This window comes from Electrona antarctica (genome assembly GCF_951216825.1).
Source record: "Electrona antarctica genome assembly, chromosome: 1".
Taxonomy (NCBI): Eukaryota; Metazoa; Chordata; class Actinopteri; order Myctophiformes; family Myctophidae; genus Electrona; species Electrona antarctica.
In genome coordinates, this window is record NC_136806.1 from 8,042,472 (window position 1) to 8,065,509 (window position 23,038).

Consider the following 23,038-nt stretch of genomic DNA (forward strand, 5'->3'; position numbering starts at 1 on the left):
CGACACTGCCCCCGGTGGCCACGTTAAGCAGACGTGGCGACACAGCCCCTGGTGGCCACGTTAAGCGGACGTGGCGACACTGCCCCCGGTGGCCACGTTAAGCGGACGTGGCGACACTGCCCCCTGGTGGCCACGTTAAGCGGACGTGGCGACACTGCCCCTGGTGGCCACGTTAAGCGGACGTGGCGACACTGCCCCCTGGTGGCCACGTTAAGCGGACGTGGCGACACTGCCCCTGGTGGCCACGTTAAGCGGACGTGGCGACACTGCCCCCTGGTGGCCACGTTACCTGAGTGAAGCTCTCGTCCGCGGCCACGGTGTCCACCTTGATGAAGCTGCTCTCCTTGATGAAGCGCTCTCTGTCGTCGTTGGACTCGTGGTAGTACAGGTTGAAGGTCTCCTGGAAGGTCGGTCACACGCACGCACACACGCGCACATACACAAAGAAGTGATGAGTTTTATTCTCCCCACAATGCTAACTCAGAGAGTTCTCAGAGAGAGAGAGAGAGAAGAATCAAGATTCATTATTTGTCACTTAACCCATTTAGGCCTGACCTCAAAATTTAAAAAAAATCTTTAATTAAAAAAAAAATTCTGAAATAAATATTTTCACGATTTTTCAAAAATAGCAGACCTACAAGTGAATTAGATCCTAATTTTTCAATAAATGCTAGCGCTGAAAGGGTTAACATTGATTTTTCAATATAAATTGGGGTCCCAGAGATAGAAATGCCGTTAAATGGCCATCCGTAGCTCAATGCATGCCAAACTGGGGGTCCTCGAAATGAAAACGGTTGAGAATCACTGCTAGAGCCGTACCAATGGGGGTCCGCAGGCTGATACAATGTCCATTTGGGGGTCCTTGACATGAAAAAAAGTTTGAGAAGCAAACCCCTAGGGGACACGGGGAGAACATGCAAACTCCACAAAGTCTGGTCTATTTGTAGCATGTTCAGCGCTGCTCTGCTCGGGGATAACAGATCCACCTCTAGAGTCAAGGACACTGGCAGCCAGGAGTGTGTTTCTGTTGCTAAACGTGCATGTGTTTTGGTGTGTGGGAGGAAAACCCCCGGTGGGGACAAAGCCACAACATGCAAACTCCACACAAAACATTGTCTCTGTGGGGTTTGGGGTTGCGAACCGAACCCACAAGCTTGTCACTGCCGAGGCAACCGTGTTGAACCACCGAGCCCACTCGCTCACTCAGCCAAAGTCACACTGCTCATGGGCATGGAATATGGTCGTTTTCAGGGTGCTATAACCTTGTTGTATATCCAAAACGGTAACCTTTTCGGGAAATGGAAAGTACATTTACACAAGCACTGCACTTATAGGTGACATTTTCAGGTTTCCTTTTTCAGGTTGTTTTTTGTTTCTTCTTTTACTGGTGTACTACCAATTTCAATACTTACTTCTACTCCACTGCACCTCAGAGCCAAATATTGCACTTTTACTCACTACAATTATTTGAACACCTACGTTAGGAGTTACTTTGTAGATTTTGATTAATTATTACAAAACATACATTTACCCATGTCAGCCCTATAAACATTTTGGCCATTTGAAAATAGCCAAGCTTAAGCTACAAGCTCACAATGTGTCACATGTTGTAGAACTGTTGTGTGTGTGTGTGTGTGCGTGCGTGCGTAGTACATGGTTTTAGCCAGGGTATACCTTGCAGGTGCCAGTGACCCCCGGCAGGCTGTTACAGTCTCTCAGGGTGAACTTGACCTCCACGTAGACGCGCTGTGCTCCGGAACGAGGGATCCAGTCCGTCCTCAGCCAGTTGTTCTGGCTGGGCTCCAGCACGTTGCACACCTGGTACGTCCTGATGGGGATGTTCTTCTCATCCATAATGCTCACCTCCTCCCACTGGGACACACACGCGCACACGGGCACGGGCACACGCACACGCACACACACACACACACACACACACACACACACAGTGAAAGAGAGAAGTATAGGACCTTGAGAACGCAGACTACAGTGTCTCAAGTCAGGCAACTATTACAATGATCTACATGTAAACGAATGCTACAGAGGGTCTGTATAACTACGCCTCCTAAAAGCCAAGAAATAATTTATAAAAATAATTGAAAATAATGTATCTCGACCCGGTCAAGATAATATCTCGACCGGTCCAGATAATATCTCGACCGGTCCAGATAATATCTCGACCGGTCCAGATAAATTATTTGTCTCACCATGGCCACTCCAGGGCTCCGTACATGTCTGCTAAGCAGCGACATAGATCTTCCTCAACAAATTAGGACAGATTTGCGTGAAAGCAGAAGTTTCTATGCCGCGCTACGAGCTTGTAGGTCTGCTATTTTTGTGGCGCAAATCTTTGAATATATATTCTTTCAGAGCCAACGTTTTCAACTCAACTCTTTGCTTCTGGAGGTCCCTGGAACTACATATTTTCAGATGGAGGTCGGTGGCCAATTACATATAATCTTTGGGATCCTTGACATGAAATATTGAGCACCTCTGACATAGAAACATGTAGGTATTTCAGAAAACTGTCAGAAGACATTTTTTAAATTTCGAAGTCAGGTCAAAATGGGTTAAGAAAACACACGCAGTAGTATAGCCTTCATTTATTCCTGTCAATAACCCGGAGGTTGTGCTCAGAATGATGCCAGAGGGCATTCTCATCCCCACCGACCGCACACGCAGCGGGACTAAACATCTAATCTATCTCCGTGCCGTTTGCCTCGTGCCTTCACCCTTACAAATCATGACTGCTCTAGCAGTCAACGGTTCACTCCCAACCCTCTTCTGGATCAGGGCCCAGTTGGAAATCTAAAAAAAATGGTTGCAGCGATGTTTTATTAATGCAATGCAAGACCGATGGCTTCCACTTTAGCAGGAAAATGTCTTCTACGTCCTGATAGTATTCTGAAAAAGCTGTGTTTCTATGTCAGTGGTTCTTCGATTTTTCAAAAATAGCAGACCTACAAGCTCGTAGCGCGCCACTCGGTGGCGCGCTATAAGCTTGTAGATCTGCTATTTTATAGCTATTCAATAGCTAAAGCATAACATCACCAACACCAAAACGGGTTCCCGCCCAAAATAGGTTAATGCAATGCAAGATCGATGGCTTCCACTTTAGCATGCTAGCTGTCTGGGGATGGGGAGGGCTGTAGTTTCTTTAGCATGCTAGCTGTCTGGGGATGGGGAGGGCTGTAGTTTCTTTCTACTAGCTTAGAATTCATTAGAATAGCTGTGACTGGTATAGGCCCTTTTCTGAACTGGGTTCTTGATGTTACTGAATATATCATCATAAAGTTATAGATACTGCGAGAGTGAGGTCTATAGCCAACACCAACTCCAGACTAGAAGGAAGGACGGAAGGACGGAAGGAAGGAAGGAAGGAAGGAAGGACGGAAGGAAGGAAGGAAGGAAGGACGGACGGAAGGAAGGAAGGAAGGAAGGAAGGAAGGACGGAAGGAAGGAAGGAAGGAAGGAAGGAAGGAAGGAAGGAAGGACGGAAGGAAGGAAGGAAGGAAGGACGGAAGGAAGGAAGGAAGGAAGGAAGGAAGGAACGAACGAACGAACGAACGAACGAACGAACGAACGAACGAACGAACGAACGAACGAACGAAAAATATAATCATATTAAAAATCACAGAGTTTTGCCAATTATTTATTTTAAGGTGGGCACTTGCAATATCCCGATGGACCACCAGGTTTGGAATGGTGGCGCGGAGCAGACAGTGTGCCTTCTTCACCCTACAAATGACCGTCCCCTCGTCCTCCTCCTGGACGCTAAATGGGCTTTTTATTGCCACTGAATAATAAAGGTCCCTCCTCTTCCCTACTGGTGAGAGCTGTGTGCACGCCGCTCGACAAATAGCCCGTGTCCAAAGGCTCAGAAAGAGAAGCGTGTGTGTGTGTGTGTGTGTGTGTGTGTGTGTGTGTGTGTGTGTGTGCGCGCGCGCGCGCGCGTGCGTGCGTGCATGTGTGCCTGATTTGTACTCTGTCTTATGCAACGATAGCCGATATACAAGCTGAAAATAACCGATCTACAAGCTCACAACTTGACGCTGTAGCAACGCGGCGTGAGCTTGTAGACTGGCTATTTTTTTTGCATAAGAAGGCACTGTCTTCATATCGGAGGGAGAGAGAATGCACATAGACATGGCAGTGTGTGTGTGTGTGTGTGTGTGTGTGTGTGTGTGTGTGTGTGTGTGTGTGTGTGTGTGTGTGTGTGTGTGTGTGTGTGTGTGTGTGTTACTATGGCCCAAAGGTCCCCACAACTATAGAACTTGAGAATATGAGGGCCGTTTTGCTGGTCCCGACAATACAAAGGTTTTATGGTAAATTATATGATATTTTTTAGAATTTACAAATAGTAACGCATTCTGACAGGGCACTTGGATTAAGATTCATCTTTAGGATGATGTAAACCAAAATTAGCCGATCTACAAGCTCACAGCATTGTAGATAAATATGGCTATATATACAGGATTCGGCTCAAGGTTAAAACGCCAAAAATATCGTACAAAATGCCATTCATACAGTAAATGCCATGCATCCTAAAATGTAGATGTCCTCACAAGTATAGCATTACGAAAGCGTGTGTGTGTGCGTGTGCGTGTGTGTGCGCGCGCGCGTGTGTGCATGTGTCTGTGTGTTCTAAAGAAGCTGTGGGGGGGGGGGTTCTCTTCTAGCCTCCTTTGGAGTTTTTGTCAGCAGACAGAAATCACAGCTGTCACAGAGAGAATGGGAGCGCACTCACGCCCCTCCTCACATGCTGAGTGTGTGTGTGTGTGTGTGTGTGTGTGTGTGTGTGTGCACATGCGTGTGCGTGTGCACATGCGTGTACTGTGTATGTCTTTGTGCGTGCACATTTGCCTGCCTGCACTGCATTAAGATTCTGTCTTGTCTGTTGTTGACGCATAGTATGCTATGCATCTGTGGCTGCTGCGTGCGCGAGGGCGCGCACGACACCCGCACGCCCCCGCGCATGTGTGTGTGTGTGTGTGTGTGCCAGGAGGACAGTCGGGGCGAGTGTAATCTAAAGCTCAGTGCGTGCAGAGCAAGACCCCGTCAGTCAAACTGCACGCGAGAGAAAGGGAGAGAACGGGACGAGGGAGACGAGTCAAGTTCACCAATAACTCTTTAAACCAACAAAGAGGTGAGAGAGAAAGAGAGAGAGAGAGAGAGAGAAAGAGAGAGAGAGCGAAAGAGAGAGAGAGAGAGAGAGAGAGAGAGAGAGAGAGAGAGAGAGAGAGAGAATGCTTTGGCAATATAAGAATGCTTCTCATGCCAATAAAGTATATTTTAATTGAATTGAATTGAATTGAATTGAGACAGACAGACAGACAGACAGACAGACAGACAGACAGACAGACAGACAGACAGACAGACAGACAGACAGACAGGAGAGATAGAGAGATAGAGGAGACGGAATAGGGAGAGAGAGAGAGTGCATGGGAGGGGGAGAGGAGATGAGACAACTTTTTTTGTTTTATTTCACACAATTTCATACTGTCGATGTCGTGTGGACTTACTATTTAGATTTTGGTTTTTTAATAGTTCAACTAGCCAATCTACATCAAGACGTTGTGAGCTTTTCAGACTATTCAGAAATGGTTTTCAAAATAGTAAAAACCAAAATAATAGTCCTTGTGGTCTTGTTTTCATTTAGGCCCTATAATGCAATCAATTCATAGACTTGACATGAACAATAACAATAAAGCTGTGCATTTGTCCATTGGCCATTTACTCATACACGCCAGGCATTGATTTATGAAAGAAAACACAAGTGAAGTATGACGATAAAAGGTTTCTGCCCGACAGCAACATGACGGCGTTCTCTTTGTACTTATAGAGGTTGAAGAAAGCCGTCATGTTACTGAATCACACAGCACTGTACTGAATGGAGAGAGAGAGAGAGAGAGAGAGAGAGAGAGAGAGAGAGAGAGAGAGAGAGAGAGAGAGAGAGAGAATAAGGGGGAGGCATCACCCCCAACCCGAAAGCAGAAGCAAAATAAAATGTGAAAAGGGTGGGAATTATTCCTCAGCCTAGTAGGAAAGTGCGTGAAAGATTTCACGTAAGTTGCACGCTGCGTTCATGATTTGAGGACAGATCCGTCTTGAGTACATGACTATTGAGATACTGTGTAACGATTTGCTGGATTTTTAGACAGAATGGGAGTAACATCAAAAAATATGTTTTACAAAATTAGGCCTCCTGGTGGCGCTATAAAAGGCAGATGTGAAAAATGCAGGTCAAAGGTTTTTTCCTGTGCCTCTAGGAAGTGTGCATGAAACGTTTCACACAGATCGGTGCAGTTTTAGGTAGAAAATGTGAAAATCTGCCTCATGGTGGCGCTAAAACAGGCCGTTCTGGAAAACATTGGGGCAGAGGTTGGCCGTGGGAGTGTGTGTGCACATTTTGGCATTGACGGATTATCTGTGCCGGACGGTGTGCAAAACAGACAATAAAGACAAAGACAGATCGATCGATACATCGATGAGGGTAGGTATACCAGCTCAGTGGCCTTGTGGTTAGCGTGTATGTACACTACAGTATGTACACCAAGAGAGGGGTTCGATCCCCGGGCCGGCGTCACACGGAAGACTATAGAAATGGGCCCCAAAGCCTCCCTGCTTGGCACTCAGCATCAAGGGTTGGATTGGGGGGGGGTAAGTCCCTGTGATATTCTAGCGTCATGTCCAGGGGTTGTACTTGAACAGTACATCATGCTGCCTCACACTAGCCTGGGCACCATTTCATTTCGGGTATATGATCCGGTCGGGAGCGGATGATATCGTTATGTCATGTTGTAGTATTGTTTTGTAGTCGACAGGCAGGAACAAACAAAACGGAACGTCCTTTTCCCTCAAACCGATTTTTCTCAATAAAAGCTGCAGGCTACGAGAGCTTTTATTGTTATTCTTCCGGTTTGAGGGAAAAGGACGTTCCGTTTGATTGTTCCTGCCTGTCGACTACAAAACAATACTACAACATGACGTAACGATATCATCCGCGCCCGGCCGGATCATAATGGACTTTTGAAACAGAGTCCAGGCTTTCCTCCGAGGTGGAAAGACTGGTGAGGCGAGGTTATCACAGAAACAGGAGATAGGCTCCTAGCTGCCCTGTCTGTCCCAAGGGGCCAGTGAGGCACTCCAACGTTGAAGCACTAGGCCCTAGTGGTAAGAGGAGGGACTACAGGCGGACCTGTGGATTCATGACCGGGAAACCCCGTGCAGCTGGGCTTTAACATTGAGCGCTCGGTTGCACTTCCGCATTTGCCAACCAAAATTTGGTGGGCAAATGCGGAAGTAGACGTTTTGAGACGGTCCTTCCGGGTGCTTCAAAATGCCACTGAGCAACTTCCACTGACATGAATAGCGGAGGGGGCGGAGCTTCGCGCCAGATCAGTCTCTATCCTTTTATATACTCTATGGTCTGTCCTCATAGGATGGAGAGATAGATATGGCCGTGGTATTGGTGTTATTTTGGGAAACATCACATGGACAGGTGTGTTGCCTCACCCATCGGTGTGCTGCCTCTATGCTTCCTCGTGGGACAAAACAAACAAACACTAGTCAAAAACGCCAAAAAAATAAAGCAGCCCTACAAGCTCACAATGTGCTGCGGATGCATGTGCAACGTTATGTCGTGAGCTTGTAGGTCAGCTGTTTTCTGCGTGCGATACTGCCGTGCATAAATTAAGGCTTTAAGCCCATAATACCAGCCAGCCCAGCAGCAAACAACACAGCATTTACAAATCTCCTGAGATAATTACCAGTTACAGCCAGTCCAGGTGTGTGTGTGTGTGTGTGTGTGTGTGTGTGTGTGTGTGTGTGTGTGTGTGTGTGTGTGTGTGTGTGTGTGTGTGTGTGTGTGTGTGTGTGTGCGTGTGTTTTGCGTGCATATACTTGTGTCTTTCTTAGCATTCCTCTGCTTTTGTCTTCCACTCTTAAGTAAAAAGGGATTTGGAAAGTAAGAGCAGGTGGTGTGTGTGACTGTGTGCGTGCGTGCGTGTGTGTGTCACTCACCCCTCCCTCTATGGGACTAGCCTCCCACTTCAACTCTCCTGGTACTGTCCTTGTATCCAAGAGGGTCACTGTAAAGCAAACATGCACGCATGCGCACACGCACGCGCACACACACACACACACACACACACACACACACACACACACACACACACACACACACACACACACACACACACACACACACACACACACACACACACACACACACACACACACACACACACACACACACACACACACACATATATTTTAACACCACTTCCTTCAGTCATTTGCTTAGTTAGACCTCAATTAATCAACTCATTTTGATCCAAATGAAAGTGCAGTATTGAAGTAAAGCATTGCATTGTGGCCTCTACGGCACATATAAAACCCTATAGGGTCCCTCATATGCTTCAGGGAAAACATTAAAATAGCAGATCTACAAGCTCACAGTGCATCACGTCGGCTTGCGTTGAGAGCTTGCAGCTCGGCAATTTCCGGCAAAGACACGTAGAGCGAATACATTTTATTTTTTTATAATTATTGTGTTATAAATTATGCTGATGGTTGGATAAAAGAAAAGAAAAAGAAAAGAAAAAACATTTCTGATAACTGCATATACCGGCAGCCTACTTAGTGTAATGGGATGTCCACAATTATTATGGCTATTTAGAAGAAAACTCTAGAGATGAAGGCTACTGAATAAGAATTCTGAGTTTGAGAGAGAGAGAGAGAGAGAGAGAGAGAGAGAGAGAGAGAGAGAGAGAGAGAGAGAGAGAGAGGGGGGGGGGGGGGGGGGGGTGGATGATCTCGTCCTGCCGAAATCCCAATTCCCAAGAAAAGGAAAAGAAAAAACCTCTAGTAGTGATTCTCAATGTGTGGTCCAGGGACCTCCAGTGGTCCTTGAGGGGTTTCCACGGGGTCCCCAGCAGAATGCATTAGTGCATTAGTCTAATGCATCACAACCAGGTTAGCCACTCAATTAAAACTAATCTAGAATGTCTATTTGATAGACATTATATATATATATATATATATATATATATATATTTTTTTTTTTTTTTTAGATCCAAATCTGAAAGATTTTGTAATATTTCTGAAACACAAATCTTCATGGGGTCCACTCCCAACTGCCTGGTAGTCAGTGGCCTGGGAATGGGTACGAAAACACATTATTTTTCAGATGGGGGGTGAGGGGTCCGCCGGAGGTCCGCTGCCAACATTAGGATATCAATGTGTAGTTGATCCTCCTTGACTTATAGGCTGCCATGCAAAATGTGTGAGAACCTCTATAAAAAGGAGAACCATATAATCTCTACTACGACGTCCCCGTTCCAACTCTCCACTGGCTCTACAAGAAGACAACCCGTTTACGATGTAGGCTATACAGCAGAGCTACCGGACCGATATTCATTTTTTTGTAATCCTTTCGGTCAACGCGCGGAGTACCGGTGCGTGTGTCCAGTGAGTCCCGTGCTGCGTGGTGTGCCACACGCTCCCAAAGCTGATGTTCCAGTCAGTCAGGGCACGGTCGGTGCGTACCGACCGTGGGGAGCTCCGTCAGTGTGTCCCCAAAGAGTGACCACCAAACTGGGCAGTACCAACACGAGAAGACCGAGACGAAGCCGCTGATCGGACCCTGCAGGCATGATGTATACCGGCTCGGTCCTACTACTAATAACGCTCCATGATTTACCTTCGTTCGGCGGGTAGACCCTGGCCCGGCTGCTCGCCTCCACCACAGCGAGGAGGACCGTCCAGGACAGCAGCCTCAGCAGTAGTACGATCCATGGTGGGTTCTTCTTCCTACTCCTCCAAGCCATTAGTGCCGCCGAGCAGCGCCGAGTGGTGTCGGTGTGGTGGTGGTGGTGCTGGAGACCGTTGGCTCCGCCGCGCAACGCCGCTCTTCTTCTTCCGAATAGCAGCTCCATTCCGATGGGAGAGAGAGAGGGGAAAGTATGTGTGTGTGAATGGATCTGTGCGCCGCGCGTGTGCGCGTGGCGTGTGTGTGTGTGTGGTGTGTCTGCTGTGCTGTGCGCGCATCATCACATCACATCACGGCCGGGGCGGTCTCTCTCTCTCTCTCTCTCTCTCTCTCTCTCTCTCCACCTCTCCTAATGACAAACCAAACGCCTTACATTCTGGCCTACATCAGCATGCATAAATATATAACCTTACAACGCATGGAAGCGTGCGAGGGAGGAATAGGCGATGTGTACATTTAGCAGTTAGTCGCCTATTAATAGGCCTATAATATAAAGCATGCAGCCTAGTACAACATGCCAGCTTATCATGTCCCACATATATAGGCTATATGGCAGTGCATGTACTTTATTATCTAATACTTATCCTAATAGAAGGCTAGTTGTTATTTATATCAGATCTGTGATGTCACAGAGAGAGGAGGATAGTGTGGAAAAGCGAATCAAACATCCTAATTGACTTTAGTCTTGCCAGTGAGTGAGTGAGAGTGAGTGACTGCTCTTGAGAGTGTGACTGACTGACTGCTGCCACAACCTCTTTGTCCTGCTCGCTGAATGCAATGGCAATTTGCAAAGTGTGCCTTTAGCGCCACCCGTTGGCGTTTAGGAGAGAGACAGATGGGGAGGGAAACATTTTGGTCACGTTAGGCCTATCCTTACACTCCTACACGCGGCTACACCAGTGCTATCTTCTCAAAATGTACTTTCAAAGACCCATGTGCTGTTCCATAGACGTCTATGTTTGCTGGTTGGTTAATCATTTATATAAAAGCACTGAAGTTATCACCGGAATAGCGGCCGGCCAGGTATAGATTCAGTCGAGCTGCCAACTTGAGCTCATGGCCTACTCTCAAAGTAGGCCTATACTTGTGCGTGAGCAGAGCGCGCAACCTACTGCTGACTCGTGTCAACTTACTGTCCGCCCCTCTTCGGACACACACACACACACACACACACAAACCGTTTTAAATGACACAGATGCTGATGCCATGTGTGTGTGTCGGGATGCCAATTTTATCCAATCAGGAGAGAGAACTTCTACTGGAGACAGGATTTTAAAAAAAAATCACACCTGTGTGAAGAGAGGGGCGCTCTGGGGGAAAGAAATCACACCTGTGTGAAGTGAGGGGCGCTCTGATAATCGTATACATCATCATACAAAGGGGCACGGTGGCACAGTCGGTAGTGCTGTCGCCTCACAGCTAGAAGGTCCTGGGTTCGATTCCCGCTGTGGGCGCTGGCGGCGTGTCCTCTCCTCCGCGTCATCAGTGCCCATATCCGAGGCGGGGTTGGCGAAAGGGCCTTTCTGTGTGGAGTTTGCATGTTCTCCAAGTGTCCCCTAGCTCACAAAAAACATGCAGTAATCCTGGTCTCTAAACTGCCTCCCCTTGGCCAGCCGGGGCGGGGAAAGGAACTGGTTGGAATAACGTGTTCCTTCCATGCGCTACGTCCAACCATGGAAACTCGCCCCTGTCAGGTGTAAAGGAGCAACTTGGACACTCATGCATGAAGGAAGCATGAGTTCAAGTCCGTTGCTCTCCCCAGGTTGGGGGAGGGTGTGTAGAGCCCAGGATCCTATAGATAATTGACACAGGGGTGAAAAATGGGTTACAAAATCGTGGGATAAAAACTATGTAAAAAAAAAAAATACATCATCATACATCATGTCATTCCAGCCAATCACAATTTGTGTCCTCACCTTCGTCATCAATGTTTGCGTCAAAATTTGTTTTTTCACACACCATAGCCTCGGTACCCAGGCTTTCATTTACACAGACCACATTTCAATGCCACCACATCGGGTGACATCATTATGCACGGCTTGAATGGACATTTATTTTTGTCAAAATCATAGTTTCTCCAAGATTGTACACAAATGAAAAAAAATAAAGGGAGGCTCTGCACACTCAAATTTGTGCACAATCAATTTATCGCGAGCTTTCGTTCTATACTGACCTTCTGCAGGCATTTAGTAGACTAATGAATTAGTCCTCAAGGACCATTGGGGGTCCCTGGACCACACATTGAGAATCTACTACTATAGATGAATTGTTTCTTGTGAATTGGGATTTCGGCAGATAATTGTACAAATGAGTATTACAGGAAACAATGACCTATAGTCCTAAATGTATACTAGTGGACTCATGGTGTTAGTCAGAGTCGTGTGACATGCTGTAGGGTTTATTCCAATGTGCTGCAACATTTCTAATGATTATATTCCTGCATTAATGTAATCACTGGCCTACCTCTTCTGAGGGAAACTGGGGAGACGGGCAAGTCAGCCACTGTGCACTGGCTGCATGTATCAAGTCAGCCACTGTGCACTGGCTGCATGTATCAATGCAGCACATGGTCCAAGTCAGCCACTGTGCACTAGCTGCATGTATCAATGCAGCACATGGTCCAAGTCAGCCACTGTGCACTGGCTGCATGTATGCAGCATATGGTCCAAGTCAGCCACTGTGCACTGGCTGCACGTATGCAGCATATGGTCCAAGTCAGCCACTGTGCACTGGCTGCATGTATCAATGCAGCATATGGTCCAAGTCTGCTCCATATTTTGGGATTTCAATAATTGAACGCTACTCAGTGATGTCAGCACACATTGTGCTCTCACTCTATCTCGCACGCGCGTGCTCACTCTCTTGCGCGCGCGCGTGCGCACGCACGCACGCACGCACACACACACACACACACACACACACACACACACACACACACACACACACACACACACACACACACACTTTCTAAATCAAACATTTGCAACAGGCTATACGGACACATCGATGACTCCTGGGTGAATACACTTGATAATGATATGCATAATTTCTGGAATTATTTTATATAGCAGCCAGGTGGAGGGGGCAGCCACAAAGAAAGTCGCCCCAGGTTCGTAGCTTGGTCTTGGGGACCTGCAGGTGGCCGGCATCACTGGACCTGAGGGACCAGGACAGAACATGTGGTCTCGAGGAGGTCAGAGAGGTAGGGGCCAGGCGGGCGCCAGGTTGTGGAGTGCCTTTTAAGGTGGTGAGCAGAATTTTAAAGTGGTCTCTTTGTTTTTCACAGGCAGCAAGTGGGAGGTGGTGGAGGACCGATATGAGCAGGCGCGGGGCAGCTGAGTTTGGAACATATTTTGAACATATTGGCGTTTGTTGGAGTTTATAATGATGACGATGGCGATAGTGGAACTAATGAGGATTTGAAGTCAAACAATGTGTCGAACAGGAAAATAAAACTAGTAAACAATACTACGAAGCTGTGTAGTATCTCTCAAACCAAGGTGACTGCTGCCATTAGGTGCAGGTGCTGCTGATCATCAATAGGCTCCATCTCCATGGCATGCACAGCAGCCATATTGGACAGACATCGGGCCTCTTCTTGACTTCCTTCACTGGTCTTACCAATTATACTAATTAAGACATCTGTTCCATTCTGGTCAAACAGAGTCAGGGTGCTGATATTGTGCATGTTGGCTCACTGGAAACACTGGTACACCGTAATAGAGCGTCGCAGTCCCGCCCCCCTACCAGGGCCCAGGAAATTATTCTCCGTTCATTTTCCTCATAGACTTTTCAAAAAGTATTTATTTAAAGCCGTTTACGCCGCGGACAAAGCCAACTCTTGTCGTGACAAATCATGACAACAAACGCAATTTTTCGGGCTGAACAAATAATTAGAAAGAAGAAGAAAACGGCAGGTTACAACACTTTTTTTGTTGTTTTTCTACTTTGTAATTATTTGTTTGTTTTGTTTGTTGTCATGATTTGTCACGACAGGAGTTGGCTTTGTACGACACTTATAAGGTCTTTAAATAAATACGTTTTGAAATGTCTATGGGAAAAATGCATTGGGAACTATTTCCTGGGCCTGGCGTCGTCATCAAAGGGGGCGGGACTGGGACGCTCTAACTGACAAATGAAGCCAAATGGACACGTAAACGTTCAAACCAATATCAACCGTGTTAGCTGTGCTTGTGTGACGTCACTGGAACAACATATTTTCAGATGGGGATACTTTCATTTTTGGGGTCCTTGAAATAGTTTTGAGAACCACTGATATAGAAACAGTTTTTCAGAAAACGGGTATGATTTAAAAGACATTTGTAGAATCTGGTCTCAGTGTTACTTTACGGATGCTATGCACTGGGAAGAGTAGCGCTCTGTACCACAGGAATGATTACAGGAAAACACTTGTCTGTGTGTGTTCCCCTTAGTCATTGTGATGACAAACATTCTCCAAATAATTACACGTCTCAAAACAATCAATTAGCATCTCAAAATGAACAAGAATAACTTGGCATCTATTTTAGTAAATCGTTTTTTTGGGGACGTTTCTCATTCCTTTGAGACACCGTCATTATTTTTTAGATGTCATCATTATGATCTACACGGGATCTTTTGGGTTGTTGTTGTGTTTCTTTTCTCCATCATGGCTTTCACAAACACCAGGAAGCTCTTGGTGGCACAACAAATCTATCAATTCAAATCAATTTAAAGCAATTAAAGCAATTGATGGGACTTTACCGTTGTATATTAAAAGCTCTGCTGGATTGGAATCCTGTAACATAATTATAGGACACGCTCCAGTCACTGGCTTACACTTAAAGGTTCCAAATGTAAACACAGAACTGGGGAAAACAGACTTTTTGTTTTAGTGCCCCAACCACGTGGAATGACTTACAGCCTAAATTAAAGATCCATGCTCTCCCATTACTGTACATACGGTCAATTTAAATCTTTGCTTGCAGACTTACCCCAACGTGTCTGCAACTGTTTTTAACACATTTTGGGTGGGAACCCCTTTTGGTGTTTTAAACATTGTTGTAATTTAGCTATTGGAAAATAGCAGATCTACAAGCCACTCTGTGGCGCACTACGAGCTTGTAGGTCTGCTATTTTTGAAAAATCTAAAAATGTATTTTGTAGAAAACTGGAGGATTTAGAAGAATTTCTTTAAATGTCGACGTCAGGCCAAAATGGGTTAAACATGTATTAGATCACACAATGAGTAAATGTACTTGCTGTTCTGTTTTGTTTTTGTTTATTGCTTTGAAAATGTTGTATTATGTTGTACTGTATCTCGACGACACTGCAAATGAGGGGAAACATCAATGTCTCTCGGGAATAAATAAAGGTTTGAATGAATGAATGAATCTGCAAGCATGTAGAGGCTGGTGCAACAACACCAAGCATGTAGAGACTGGTGCAACAACACCAAGCATGTAGAGGCTGGTGCAACAACACCAAGCATGTAGAGGCTGGTGCAACAACACCAAGCATGTAGAGGCTGGTGCAACAACACCAAGCATGTAGAGACTGGTGCAACAACACCAAGCATGTAGAGACTGGTGCAACAACACCAAGCATGTAGAGGCTGGTGCAACAACACCAAGCATGTAGAGACTGGTGCAACAACACCAAGCATGTAGAGACTGGTGCAACAACACCAAGCATGTAGAGACTGGTGCAACAACACCAAGCATGTAGAGGCTGGTGCAACAACACCAAGCATGTAGAGGCTGGTGCAACAACACCAAGCATGTAGAGGCTGGTGCAACAACACCAAGCATGTAGAGACTGGTGCAACAACACCAAGCATGTAGAGGCTGGTGCAACAACACCAAGCATGTAGAGGCTGGTGCAACAACACCAAGCATGTAGAGACTGGTGCAACAACACCAAGCATGTAGAGACTGGTGCAACAACACCAAGCATGTAGAGACTGGTGCAACAACACCAAGCATGTAGAGACTGGTGCAACAACACCAAGCATGTAGAGGCTGGTGCAACAACACCAAGCATGTAGAGGCTGGTGCAACAACACCAAGCATGTAGAGGCTGGTGCAACAACACCAAGCATGTAGAGGCTGGTGCAACAACACCAAGCATGTAGAGGCTGGTGCAACAACACCAAGCATGTAGAGACTGGTGCAACAACACCAAGCATGTAGAGACTGGTGCAACAACACCAAGCATGTAGAGGCTGGTGCAACAACACCAAGCATGTAGAGACTGGTGCAACAACACCAAGCATGTAGAGACTGGTGCAACAACACCAAGCATGTAGAGGCTGGTGCAACAACACCAAGCATGTAGAGGCTGGTGCAACAACACCAAGCATGTAGAGGCTGGTGCAACAACACCAAGCATGTAGAGACTGGTGCAACAACACCAAGCATGTAGAGACTGGTGCAACAACACCAAGCATGTAGAGACTGGTGCAACAACACCAAGCATGTAGAGACTGGTGCAACAACACCAAGCATGTAGAGGCTGGTGCAACAACACCAAGCATGTAGAGGCTGGTGCAACAACACCAAGCATGTAGAGGCTGGTGCAACAACACCAAGCATGTAGAGACTGGTGCAACAACACCAAGCATGTAGAGACTGGTGCAACAACACCAAGCATGTAGAGGCTGGTGCAACAACACCAAGCATGTAGAGACTGGTGCAACAACACCAAGCATGTAGAGACTGGTGCAACAACACCAAGCATGTAGAGGCTGGTGCAACAACACCAAGCATGTAGAGGCTGGTGCAACAACACCAAGCATGTAGAGGCTGGTGCAACAACACCAAGCATGTAGAGGCTGGTGCAACAACACCAAGCATGTAGAGACTGGTGCAACAACACCAAGCATGTAGAGGCTGGTGCAACAACACCAAGCATGTAGAGACTGGTGCAACAACACCAAGCATGTAGAGGCTGGTGCAACAACACCAAGCATGTAGAGACTGGTGCAACAACACCAAGCATGTAGAGACTGGTGCAACAACACCAAGCATGTAGAGACTGGTGCAACAACACCAAGCATGTAGAGGCTGGTGCAACAACACCAAGCATGTAGAGGCTGGTGCAACAACACCAAGCATGTAGAGGCTGGTGCAACAACACCAAGCATGCAGAGGCTGGTGCAACAACACCAAGCATGTAGAGACTGGTGCAACAACACCAAGCATGTAGAGACTGGTGCAACAACACCAAGCATGTAGAGGCTGGTGCAACAACACCAAGCATGTAGAGACTGGTGCAACAACACCAAGCATGTAGAGGCTGGTGCAACAACACCAAGCATGTAGAGGCTGGTGCAACAACACCAAGCATGTAGAGGCTGGTGCAACAACACCAAGCATGTAGAGGCTGGTGCAACAACACCAAGCATGCAGAGACTGGTGCAACTACTGGTGCAACAACACCAAGCATGTAGAGGCTGGTGCAACAACACCAAGCATGTAGAGGCTGGTGCAACTACTGGTGCAACAACACCAAGCATGTAGAGGCTGGTGCAACTACTGGTGCAACAACACCAAGCATGTAGAGGCTGGTGCAACTACTGGTGCAACAACACCAAGCATGTAGAGGCTGGTGCAACTACTGGTGCAACAACACCAAGCATGTAGAGGCTGGTGCAACTACTGGTGCAACAACACCAAGCATGTAGAGGCTGGTGCAACAACACCAAGCATGTAGAGGCTGGTGCAACAACACCAAGCATGTAGAGGCTGGTGCAACTACTGGTGCAACAACACCAAGCATGTAGAGGCTGGTGCAACAACACCAAGCATGTAGAGGCTGGTGCAACAACACCAAGCATGTAGAGGCTGGTGCAACAACACCAAGCATGTAGAGGCTGGTGCAACAACACCAAGCATGTAGAGGCTGGTGCAACAACACCAAGCATGTAGAGGCTGGTGCAACAACACCAAGCATGTAGAGGCTGGTGCAACTACTGGTGCAACAACACCAAGCATGTAGAGGCTGGTGCAACAACACCAAGCATGTAGAGGCTGGTGCAACTACTGGTGCAACAACACCAAGCATGTAGAGGCTGGTGCAACTACTGGTGCAACAACACCAAGCATGTAGAGGCTGGTGCAACTACTGGTGCAACAACACCAAGCATGTAGAGGCTGGTGCAACAACACCAAGCATGTAGAGGCTGGTGCAACAACACCAAGCATGTAGAGACTGGTGCAACAACACCAAGCATGTAGAGACTGGTGCAACAACACCAAGCATGTAGAGGCTGGTGCAACAACACCAAGCATGTAGAGGCTGGTGCAACAACACCAAGCATGTAGAGACTGGTGCAACAACACCAAGCATGTAGAGGCTGGTGCAACAACACCAAGCATGTAGAGGCTGGTGCAACTACTGGTGCAACAACACCAAGCATGTAGAGGCTGGTGCAACAACACCAAGCATGTAGAGGCTGGTGCAACAACACCAAGCATGTAGAGACTGGTGCAACAACACCAAGCATGTAGAGGCTGGTGCAACAACACCAAGCATGTAGAGGCTGGTGCAACAACACCAAGCATGTAGAGGCTGGTGCAACAACACCAAGCATGTAGAGGCTGGTGCAACAACACCAAGCATGTAGAGGCTGGTGCAACAACACCAAGCATGTAGAGGCTGGTGCAACTACTGGTGCAACAACACCAAGCATGTAGAGGCTGGTGCAACTACTGGTGCAACAACACCAAGCATGTAGAGGCTGGTGCAACAACACCAAGCATGTAGAGACTGGTGCAACAACACCGCATGACGGCCCTTAAGAACGAAAAGAGTTTAGATGTTAACATCGTGCTCGTAGGCTCTCGCCCAAGATTGCACAAAGCAACTAACAGCGTCCATTAGTAGGCGAGAACATGGCCAGAAGCAAGGATGCCAGGACCGTGGTCCCTCCTCCTTACGTACGCTCCGTCATACAACGGATACAATACGTGGGAAAACGGCTGATTTACAAGCTCAAAATGTGTCGTGTCTACAACGCGCGTGTGAGCTTGTAAATCGGCGGAATTCCTTGCTCTAAGTATAGAGATCAGGGCTTCCGTTGAAGCGAGGCAAGCCGAACCAAAGTGCGTGGGGACACACATGGCCCGTTGTAGGACAGAGACAAAGGACTTGATGACCCTGTCCTCCTACACCGTCCCTCTCTCTCAAAGACCACGGCGAAAAACCTCGCTCCTGGTTTACAGAGAGCGCAAGCTCTCTTTCACAATGAAATCTGTCCCCCATCTGCTGCTGCCGTGTGTCGTATTGAACATTAGAGCGGGGTACGGTGCAGATGCTTCTGGCCCTGTTGATCGTGGCTCCTTGTTAATCTTGTCCACCGTTAGCCAGGAAGCCAGGTGACATCTGCTTCCCGATGACCCTCTTATTTAAACTAAATTGAGAGAGAGAGAGAACACTCATTTATAAGTGAGTGTGAATAGAGAGGGTCTTTTCTTGGCTTACGCTCAATGTGTTTTGGACTGAAGGGCGATTTCGGGCGGGGTGTTTTAAAGTGAGCGATTGTACGATTGTGGTGTGTGCGCGCACGTGTGTGTGTGTGTGTGTGTGTGTGTGTGTGTGTGTGTGTGCGCACACGTAAGTGTGCGTACACGTGTAATGCGCTGGTGAGTCGGTCTCCAACGCGCTTTGTGTCGCCGCCGTTGCTACGTCGAAACAATCTCGAACCCCCCGTTAGGCTCCATAATAGACGCAGGAAGAGCATCTGGCGCTTTGAGACGCCAAAGCAATCTCCCCTTGCATCGACCTGCCACTCAGACCCCCCCCCCTCCCCCCATCCGCCATAATGCCGTCTTTTTATTTTTTTAACGTTCTCATTCTCCTCCAATCGCCACAGCAGACTGCGCCGGCACAAAGGCCCAATTAGCCAGGAGGGCGGAGGGACGCCATTCGCCCGGGAGCCGGGCTGGGCCAATCGCGGCCCGGCACTGAGGGGAGGAGGTATACGAGAAAGGCTGAGGCGCAGGTGGGAGGAGGAGGAGGTGGTGCATCGCGACGGGGCGGAGGAGGAGTCGGAGGCTAGTGGCGGTGACAGCGGACGGAGAACAGGCTCGTTGTTTCTCCGGCCATTTGTGTCACGGGACGTTTCGATGATTGATGACCGTTGGGATGTTGTTGGGACCATTCTCTTCCCCTGAGGTTCCCAGCTCCTCTGGAGGAGGAGGCTCCACGCCGGACCCCCCGTCAGCCTCGGACCCCGACCCACCACCACCACCACCACTATACCTTGAAGTTTGGCCCATTGGCCCTGCGCCACACAGCACAGCACAGCTGTGTGGCGTAGCACAGCTACACACACACACACACACACACACACACACACACTTAGACTTTTTGTTTGGCTCGGGGGCCCTGGATAGCTACATCTGTATTGTGATTCACTATATATAGTCTATTGAACCGGCTGTGTGTTGCTGTGCACCCCAAGCAGGAAACAAAATCAAATAGTGTAAAAAATACTTTTAATACAGTGTAGAGTATAAGACTGCAAGTGGTGAGTGAGTGTGTGCGTGTGTGTGTGTGTGTGTGTGTGTGTGTGTGTGTACGTGCGTTTGTGTGTGTGGGCGCCTGGGCGTGAGGTGTGTGGGCGGCCGAGACAGACGAACAAAGGAGGAAGGGATGAGAGGAGATGAGGAGAGAGGAGAGTTGCCACGGAGGGGATTTGGTTGAGGAGGAGGAAGAGGAGGAGGAGGGGGGGGGGGGGGGGGGGGGGGGGGTTGAGGAGGAGGAAGAGGAGGAGGAGGAGGGGGAGGAGGGGGGGGGTTGAAGGAAAGAGACCTAGCTTCCCTCAAAGAGCAGAAATAATGCTTCTTAAATTGTTTTTTAAAAGGCTATATGATCCGTTCACATGTGAGCTTGTAGATCTACCGTTTTTGTCAAAGACATTTGGGTGTCCATCTTGCCTTATCCCTAAACTTATTTACCTTTTTTTTTACTATTTTAAAACATTTAAAAATAGTTCAACTAGCCAATCTACATTGACACGTTGTTAGGTTGTAGATCGGCTAATTGTACTATTTTAAAATGTTTTAACCCATTCTGGGTGGGAACCCCTTTTGGTGTTAGCATTATGTTACGCTTTAGATATTGAAAAATAGCAGATCTACAAGCTCATAGCTTGTAGGTCTGCTATTTTTGAAAAATCGAAGAATGACTGACATAGAAACATAGCTTTTTCAGAAAACTGTCAGGATGTAGAAGACATTTTTAGAATCTGATCTCAGGTCAAAATGGGTTTTTAAAATAGTAAAAAATTGCAAATAAGTTAGGGATAAGAGGTAAGGGGTGGCACAAGATCTAGGGCTTGGTGTAGAGAGAGAGAGAGCGAGAGAGAGAGGGGGGAGGATATCTTTTTGAGAATTGAGAAAGTATAGAGGGTTTACGTGCCGTTAAGGTTTCTTCATAACCATTCCAATAAATGCCAAGTTGGTCTGAAAGGTTATTATTTCTGGAACAAAAATAAACAAATCTTCACTTTGGATTCCAGCTGGCACCTTATATTTGTCTTCTCTCTCTCCTCCTGGAAGAGGCTGATGGGAGTGCGTTGTGACTTGGCCGTCGCACGCAGCCTGGCTACGTGACGATGGCACGCATGCATGCATGATGCAGGCACCAAAGAGACGCTCCTCATTATTCACAGCGGGCTGTGTGACAGATAACGGCCGAGCACTGAGAAATACAAAGTGTTTATTTAAGTCTAGTGGAAATAACATGACCTGTAAGTGTTAATTTGGTTCAATTAGGACTCTGGATTTTGCAGTGCAGCTGTGTTTTTTTTTGCTTTTTTTTGTCTAAGGTCAGTAGTAGTGTGTTTTGTGGAGAGCTGAGATTCCTTTTAATTCCAAGGACCCTCAGTTTGAGATATGCACTAGGAAAGTCAAAGTCATACGATTTGTCACACACGTTACCGCAGTGAAATTTGTTCTCCGCATTTGACCCATCTCTTGGAGCAGTGAGCCGCAGCCAAGGAGCGTGTGAGCTACAGCCGTGCCGCGCTCGGGAATCATTTGATTAGTAGATGCTGAGTGCCAAGCAGGGAGGCATTGGGTCCCATTTTTAGTCTTTGGTATGACCCGGCCGGGGATCGAACCCCGACCTCCCAGTTTCAGGGCGGACACTCTAACCACAAGGCCACTGTCTGGAAAATAGTGATCCTTGTGCGTCTGGCCAAATCTTTTATTTGGTCATGGATATAGTTGTCACGGTCACAGACTTTGCTCATCTAGATGTTGTTTTTTTCTATGTTATGTTCTACTTGTTTTGATTCTATGTTCTGCTTATCTAGATGTTGCATTTCTAATGTTCTAGTTGTTATGGTTCTATGTTCATGTCTTCCCCAGGTGTTCCTCATGTGTAATAATCAGCCCTCCTGTGTATATGCGTCTTGCTCCCCAGTCAGTCCTTGTCGGTTCATTGTTTGGTGTCACTGCTTTAGCTATAGTTTGTATTTGTGATTTCTGTTCTATTGTTTATTAAATTCCCAAGATGGGTTTTGAACTCTAATTCTGTCTCGCTGTCCTGCGTTTGGGTCCTCATCACCACCACCAGATCGTCATGTGTTTGGGTCCTCATCACCACCACCAGATAGTGCCAATATACTGTAGCATACTGAAGAACGTACAATACGGTCTGTAATCCACGCATCTCAAGAACCGTGCGACTGACCGACTCCAAAGTTCGCCCACACACATCGAGCCGGTTCGGATGTAGGCGGTATATACGATGTCCAGAACCGCCAGAAAAAGGCTCTGGCCACCCATGGCCCAAATGAGACAATGTGTTTGCCATGTCAACCCCAGCCCTTTCTTTTTTTCCGTCCATTTTTAAATGTTGTAATGTATATATTCAACTAAACACAACTATATTAAATGATCAGGATGAATGACCTGAATTGCACAAGACATTGCATAAAAAATAACATCAATACAGAGAGGCGTTTAACCCATTTTGTCCTGAGATCAGATTCTATAAATGTCTTCTACATCCTGACAGTTTTCTGAAAAAACTATGTTTCTATGTCAGTCGACCTTCGATTTTTCAAAAATAGCAGACCTACAAGCTATGAGCTTGTAGATCTGCTATTTTTCAATAGCTAAAGCATAACATAATGCTAACACCAAAAGGGGTTCCCGCCCCAAAATGGGTTAACCCATTCTGAGCGGGAACCCCTTTTGGTGTTTTAAAGCATTATGTTATGCTTTAGCTATTGAAAAATAGCAGATCTACAAGCTCATAGCTTCTAGGTCTGCT

The 23,038-nt window shown here is 47.1% G+C and overlaps 1 pseudogene across 1 annotated transcript in view; it reads right to left on the minus strand.

Moving 5' to 3' along the window:
• LOC306927630 (ephrin type-A receptor 4-A-like) overlaps window positions 1-9,861 on the minus strand; it is an 86,623-nt pseudogene extending 76,762 nt beyond the window's left edge. The window contains exons 1-4 of the transcript XR_013792490.1: window positions 9,704-9,861; window positions 8,023-8,090; window positions 1,675-1,872; window positions 290-400 (exon numbers count right to left, since the gene is read on the minus strand). The product of XR_013792490.1 is annotated as an ephrin type-A receptor 4-A-like (transcript). The remainder of the gene's footprint in view (window positions 1-289; window positions 401-1,674; window positions 1,873-8,022; window positions 8,091-9,703) is intronic.
• Between the last annotated feature and the right edge of the window lie 13,177 nt (window positions 9,862-23,038).